The 7,500-nt window shown below is 59.8% G+C and overlaps 1 non-coding gene across 1 annotated transcript; it reads right to left on the reverse strand.

The window, feature by feature from the left end:
* Positions 1-6,196: 6,196 nt before the first annotated feature.
* LOC148058398 (5S ribosomal RNA) lies at positions 6,197-6,315 on the reverse strand. Its single transcript, XR_015709870.1, has one exon. It is a non-coding gene; the product is annotated as a 5S ribosomal RNA (ribosomal RNA).
* Between the last annotated feature and the right edge of the window lie 1,185 nt (positions 6,316-7,500).

Below are 7,500 nucleotides of genomic sequence, written 5' to 3' on the forward strand. Positions count from 1 at the left end.
CCTGTTATGGTGCCTCCCTATTAACCTCTAGGTGGTTGCGCTCGTGACATCAAAAAGACCACTTTTTGCAGAGCAGTCACACTCGGGAAAAATTTATTTCGTCTGGCAAAAGAACCAGAGTTTTCAGCGGTCATCCACTCCAACCTTGTCCGATTTTGAGGCACCAGGCTCGGCCACCCTCCGAGCCTTTTCACTCCCTCTCCTGTTATGGTGCCTCCCTATTAACCTCTAGGTGGTTGCGCTCGTGACATCAAAAAGACCACTTTTTTCAGAGCAGTCACACTCGGGAAAAATTTCTTTCGTCTGGCAAAAGAACCAGAGTTTTCAGCGGTCATCCACTCCAACCTTGTCCGATTTTGAGGCACCAGGCTCGGCCACCGTCCGAGCCTTTTCACTCCCTCTCCTGTTATGGTGCCTCCCTATTAACCTCTAGGTGGTTGCGCTCGTGACATCAAAAAGACCACTTTTTTCAGAGCAGTCACACTCGGGAAAAATTTCTTTCGTCTGGCAAAAGAACCAGAGTTTTCAGCGGTCATCCACTCCAACCTTGTCCGATTTTGAGGCACCAGGCTCGGCCACCCTCCGAGCCTTTTCACTCCCTCTCCTGTTATGGTGCCTCCCTATTAACCTCTAGGTGGTTGCGCTCGTGACATCAAAAAGACCACTTTTTTCAGAGCAGTCACACTCGGGAAAAATTTCTTTCGTCTGGCAAAAGAACCAGAGTTATCAGCGGTCATCCACTCCAACCTTGTCCGACGTTGAGGCACCGATGTCGGCCAAGTTCTGAGCGTTCCACCGCCGAATGCCACTGGTCCTCAACACAGCGGACTTCCAATCCAACCTTGTCCGACTTTGAGGCACCGAAGTCGGCCTCAGCCCGAGCCTTCCCCCGCCGACCTCACTGGAGCCCGCCATCCAGGGACCGGCGGAGGTCGCCCGCATGACCGCGGCAAAGTGTCTCAAAGTCGGGCACGACCGCTCGAGTCACCCGCCAACCCGGTCCGGGGCACCTCCAGGGACCGGCGGAGGTCGCCCGCATGACCGCGGCAAAGTGTCTCAAAGTCGGGCATGACCGCTCGAGTCACCCGCCAACCCGGTCCGGGGCACCTCCAGGGACCGGCGGAGGACGCCCGCATGACCGCGACAAAGTGTCTCAAAGTCGGGCACGACCGCTCGAGTCACCCGCCAACCCGGTCCGGGGCACCTCCAGGGACCGGCGGAGGACGCCCGCATGACCGCGACAAAGTGTCTCAAAGTCGGGCATGACCGCTCGAGTCACCCGCCAACCCTTTCCGGGGCACCTCCAGGGACCGGCGGAGGACGCCCGCATGACCGCGACAAAGTGTCTCAAAGTCGGGCATGACCGCTCGAGTCACCCGCCAACCCGGTCCGGGGCACCTCCAGGGACCGGCGGAGGACGCCCGCATGACCGCGACAAAGTGTCTCAAAGTCGGGCACGACCGCTCGAGTCACCCGCCAACCCGGTCCGGGGCACCTCCAGGGACCGGCGGAGGACGCCCGCATGACCGCGACAAAGTGTCTCAAAGTCGGGCACGACCGTTCGAGTCACCCGCCAACCCGGTCCGGGGAACCTCCGGGGACCGGCGGAGGTCGCTCGCATGACCGCGACAAAGTGTCTCAAAGTCGGGCACGACCGCTCGAGTCACCCGCCAACCCGGTCCGGGGCACCTCCAGGGACCGGCGGAGGACGCCCGCATGACCGCGACAAAGTGTCTCAAAGTCGGGCATGACCGTTCGAGTCACCCGCCAACCCGGTCCGGGGCACCTCCAGGGACCGGCGGAGGAGGCCCGCATGACCGCGACAAAGTGTCTCAAAGTCGGGCATGACCGCTCGAGTCACCCGCCAACCCGGTCCGGGGCACCTCCGGGGACCGGCGGAGGACGCCCGCATGACCGCGACAAAGTGTCTCAAAGTCGGGCACGACCGCTCGAGTCACCCGCCAACCCGGTCCGGGGCACCTCCGGGGACCGGCGGAGGACGCCCGCATGACCGCGACAAAGTGTCTCAAAGTCGGGCACGACCGCTCGAGTCACCCGCCAACCCGGTCCGGGGCACCTCCGGGGACCGGCGGAGGACGCCCGCATGACCGCGACAAAGTGTCTCAAAGTCGGGCATGACCGCTCGAGTCACCCGCCAACCCGGTCCGGGGCACCTCCGGGGACCGGCGGAGGACGCCCGCATGACCGCGACAAAGTGTCTCAAAGTCGGGCACGACCGCTCGAGTCACCCGCCAACCCGGTCCGGGGCACCTCCGGGGAGCAGTGGAGGTCGCTCGCATGACCGCGACAAAGTGTCTCAAAGTCGGGCATGACCGCTCGAGTCGCCCGCCATCCCGGTCCGGAGCTCAACACTTTGTCGTTTTTTCCACTCCCTCCCCATTAACCTCTAGGTGGTTGCGCTCGTGACATCAAAAAGACCACTTTTTGCAGAGCAGTCACACTCGGAAAAAATTCGTTTCGTCTGGCAAAAGAACCAGAGTTCTCAGCGGGCTTCCAGTCCAACCTTGTCCGATTTTGAGGCACCAGGCTCGGCCACAGTCCGAGCCCATTCACTCCCTCCCCTGTTGTACTCGCTCCCTATTAACCTCTAGGTGGTTGCGCTCGTGACATCAAAAAGACCACTTTTTGAGGAGCAGTCACACTTGGGAAAAATCCGTTTGCGCTCACACCATCCCTCCCCATTAACCTCTAGGTGGTTGCGCTCGTGACATCAAAAAGACCACTTTTTGAGGAGCAGTCACACTTAGGAAAAATCCGTTTGCGCTCACACCATCCCTCCCCATTAACCTCTAGGTGGTTGCGCTCGTGACATCAAAAAGACCACTTTTTGAGGAGCAGTCAGACACCGAGGTTTTCTGGATTTATGTCCGTTTTCCTGGTTCTCTGACTCGGGCACCTTGTGACCGACATCCCCCCCTTCCCTGGTTCTATTTTGCCGATACTTTGGTGAGTTTTCTACCCGCAAACCAAGCCCCCCAAGCCCGCCGCCTGGTGGGGGAACATGCCCCCTGGTCCTGGTTCTATTTTAGGACACTTTGGTGAGTTTTCTACCCGCAAACCAAGCCCCCCAAGCCCGCCGCCTGGTGGGGGAACATGCCCCCTGGTCCCGGTTCTATTTTAGGACACTTTGGTGAGTTTTCTACCCGCAAACCAAGCCCCCCAAGCCCGCCGCCTGGTGGGGGAAGATGCCCCCTGGTCCCGGTTCTATTTTAGGACACTTTGGTGAGTTTTCTACCCGCAAACCAAGCCCCCCAAGCCCGCCGCCTGGTGGGGGAACATGCCCCCTGGTCCCGGTTCTATTTTAGGACACTTTGGTGAGTTTTCTACCCGCAAACCAAGCCCCCCAAGCCCGCCGCCTGGTGGGGGAACATGCCGCCTAGCCCGGTTCTATTTTAGGTCACTTTGGTGAGTTTTCTACCCGCAAACCAAGCCCCCCAAGCCCGCCGCCTGGTGGGGGAAGAGGCCCCCTGGTCCCGGTTCTATTTTAGGACACTTTGGTGAGTTTTCTACCCGCAAACCAAGCCCCCCAAGCCCGCCGCCTGGTGGGGGAACATGCCCCCTGGTCCTGGTTCTATTTTAGGACACTTTGGTGAGTTTTCTACCCGCAAACCAAGCCCCCCAAGCCCGCCGCCTGGTGGGGGAACATGCCCCCTGGTCCCGGTTCTATTTTAGGACACTTTGGTGAGTTTTCTACCCGGAAACCAAGCCCCCCAAGCCCGCCACCTGGTGGGGGAAGAGGCCCCCTGGTCCCGGTTCTATTTTAGGACACTTTGGTGAGTTTTCTACCCACACTGCAGGTCCCCAAATGCCGCCATCTGGTGGGGGAACATGCCGCCTGCACCGGTTCTATTTTAAGTCACTTTGGTGAGTTTTCTGCCCACACTACGGGTCCCCAAATGCCGCCATCTGGTGGGGGAACATGCCGCCTGCACCGGTTCTATTTTAAGTCACTTTGGTGAGTTTTCTGCCCACACTACGGGTCCCCAAATGCCGCCATCTGGTGGGGGAACATGCCGCCTGCACCGGTTCTATTTTAAGTCACTTTGGTGAGTTTTCTGCCCACACTACGGGTCCCCAAATGCCGCCATCTGGTGGGGGAACATGCCGCCTGCACCGGTTCTATTTTAAGTCACTTTGGTGAGTTTTCTGCCCACACTACGGCTCCCCAAATGCCGCCATCTGGTGGGGGAACATGCCGCCTGCACCGGTTCTATTTTAAGTCACTTTGGTGAGTTTTCTACCCACACTACGGGTCCCCAAATGCCGCCATCTGGTGGGGGAACATGCCGCCTGCACCGGTTCTATTTTAAGTCACTTTGGTGAGTTTTCTACCCACACTACGGGTCCCCAAATGCCGCCATCTGGTGGGGGAACATGCCGCCTGCACCGGTTCTATTTTAAGTCACTTTGGTGAGTTTTCTGCCCACACTACGGGTCCCCAAATGCCGCCATCTGGTGGGGGAACTGCCGCCTAGTCCCGGTTCTATTTTAGGTCACTTTTCTCACTTTCTGACCCACAAATAATGCCCCAAATGCCGCCGCCTGGTGGGGGGAACTGCCGCCTAGTCCCGGTTCTATTTTAGGTCACTTTTCTCACTTTCTTACCCACAAATAATGCCCCAAATGCCGCCGCCTGGTGGGGGGAACTGCCGCCTAGTCCCGGTTCTATTTTAGGTCACTTTTCTCACTTTCTGACCCACAAATAATGCCCCAAATGCCGCCGCCTGGTGGGGGGAACTGCCGCCTAGTCCCGGTTCTATTTTAGGTCACTTTTCTCACTTTCTGACCCACAAATAATGCCCCAAATGCCGCCGCCTGGTGGGGGGAACTGCCGCCTAGTCCCGGTTCTATTTTAGGTCACTTTTCTCACTTTCTGACCCACAAATAATGCCCCAAATGCCGCCGCCTGGTGGGGGGAACTGCCGCCTAGTCCCGGTTCTATTTTAGGTCACTTTTCTCACTTTCTTACCCACAAATAATGCCCCAAATGCCGCCGCCTGGTGGGGGGAACTGCCGCCTAGTCCCGGTTCTATTTTAGGTCACTTTTCTCACTTTCTTACCCACAAATAATGCCCCAAATGCCGCCGCCTGGTGGGGGGAACTGCCGCCTAGTCCCGGTTCTATTTTAGGTCACTTTTCTCACTTTCTGACCCACAAATAATGCCCCAAATGCCGCCGCCTGGTGGGGGGAACTGCCGCCTAGTCCCGGTTCTATTTTAGGTCACTTTTCTCACTTTCTGACCCACAAATAATGCCCCAAATGCCGCCGCCTGGTGGGGGGAACTGCCGCCTAGTCCCGGTTCTATTTTAGGTCACTTTTCTCACTTTCTGACCCACAAATAATGCCCCAAATGCCGCCGCCTGGTGGGGGGAACTGCCGCCTAGTCCCGGTTCTATTTTAGGTCACTTTTCTCACTTTCTGACCCACAAATAATGCCCCAAATGCCGCCGCCTGGTGGGGGGAACTGCCGCCTAGTCCCGGTTCTATTTTAGGTCACTTTTCTCACTTTCTGACCCACAAATAATGCCCCAAATGCCGCCGCCTGGTGGGGGGAACTGCCGCCTAGTCCCGGTTCTATTTTAGGTCACTTTTCTCACTTTCTTACCCACAAATAATGCCCCAAATGCCGCCGCCTGGTGGGGGGAACTGCCGCCTAGTCCCGGTTCTATTTTAGGTCACTTTTCTCACTTTCTTACCCACAAATAATGCCCCAAATGCCGCCGCCTGGTGGGGGGAACTGCCGCCTAGTCCCGGTTCTATTTTAGGTCACTTTTCTCACTTTCTGACCCACAAATAATGCCCCAAATGCCGCCGCCTGGTGGGGGGAACTGCCGCCTAGTCCCGGTTCTATTTTAGGTCACTTTTCTCACTTTCTGACCCACAAATAATGCCCCAAATGCCGCCGCCTGGTGGGGGGAACTGCCGCCTAGTCCCGGTTCTATTTTAGGTCACTTTTCTCACTTTCTTACCCACAAATAATGCCCCAAATGCCGCCGCCTGGTGGGGGGAACTGCCGCCTAGTCCCGGTTCTATTTTAGGTCACTTTTCTCACTTTCTGACCCACAAATAATGCCCCAAATGCCGCCGCCTGGTGGGGGGAACTGCCTGCTAGTCCCGGTTCTATTTTAGGTCACTTTTCTCACTTTTCTACCCACAAATAATGGCAAAAAAAAATGCTTACAGCACCCAGTATTCCCAGGCGGTCTCCCATCCAAGTACTAACTGGGCCCGACCCTGCTTGGCTTCCGAGATCAGACGAGATCGGGCTCATTCAGGGTGGTGTGGCCGTAAGCGAGGGAAGCGCTTGTGAAATGCCCCAAAGTGTTGAAAATGTTCCCCAGGCCCCTGGTTCCCCATCCCCGCAGGAGGAGGCTCCCCAGGCCCCCTGGTTCCCCATCCCCGCAGGAGGAGGCTCCCCAGGCCCCCTGGTGCAGGAGGAGGCTCCCCAGGCCCCTGGTTCCCCATCCCCGCAGGAGGAGGCTCCCCAGGCCCCCTGGTTCCCCATCCCCGCAGGAGGAGGCTCCCCAGGCCCCATGGTTCCCCATCACCGCAGGAGGAGGCTCCCCAGGCCCCTGGTTCCCCATCCCCGCAGGAGGAGGCTCCCCAGGCCCCCTGGTTCCCCATCCCCGCAGGAGGAGGCTCCCCAGGCCCCATGGTTCCCCATCACCGCAGGAGGAGGCTCCCCAGGCCCCCTGGTTCCCCATCCCCGCAGGAGGAGGCTCCCCAGGCCCCCTGGTGCAGGAGGAGGCTCCCCAGGCCCCCTGGTTCCCCATCCCCGCAGGAGGAGGCTCCCCAGGCCCCCTGGTTCTCCATGCCCGCAGGAGGAGGCTCCCCAGGCCCCTGGTTCTCCATCCCCGCAGGAGGAGGCTCCCCAGGCCCCCTGGTTCTCCATCCCCGCAGGAGGAGGCTCCCCAGGCCCCCTGGTTCTCCATCCCCGCAGGAGGAGGCTCCCCAGGCCCCTGGTTCTCCATCCCCGCAGTAGGAGGCTCCCCAGGCCCCCTGGTTCTCCATCCCCGCAGGAGGAGGCTCCCCAGGCCCCCTGGTTCTCCATCCCCGCAGGAGGAGGCTCCCCAGGCCCCCTGGTTCTCCATCCCCGCAGGAGGAGGCTCCCCAGGCCCCTGGTTCTCCATGCCCGCAGGAGGAGGCTCCCCAGGCCCCCATGTTCTCCATGCCCGCAGGAGGAGGCTCCCCAGGCCCCTTGGTTCTCCATCCCCGCAGGAGGAGGCTCCCCAGGCCCCTGGTTCCCCATCCCCGCAGGAGGAGGCTCCCCAGGCCCCCTGGTTCTCCATGCCCGCAGGAGGAGGCTCCCCAGGCCCCCTGGTTCTCCATGCCCGCAGGAGGAGGCTCCCCAGGCCCCCTGGTTCTCCATGCCCGCAGGAGGAGGCTCCCCAGGCCCCCTGGTTCTCCATCCCCGCAGGAGGAGGCTCCCCAGGCCCCTGGTTCTCCATGCCCGCAGGAGGAGGCTCCCCAGGCCCCCT

Source organism: Callionymus lyra, unplaced genomic scaffold, assembly GCF_982586985.1.
Source record: "Callionymus lyra unplaced genomic scaffold, fCalLyr1.hap1.1 HAP1_SCAFFOLD_83, whole genome shotgun sequence".
Classification (NCBI taxonomy): Eukaryota; Metazoa; Chordata; class Actinopteri; order Syngnathiformes; family Callionymidae; genus Callionymus; species Callionymus lyra.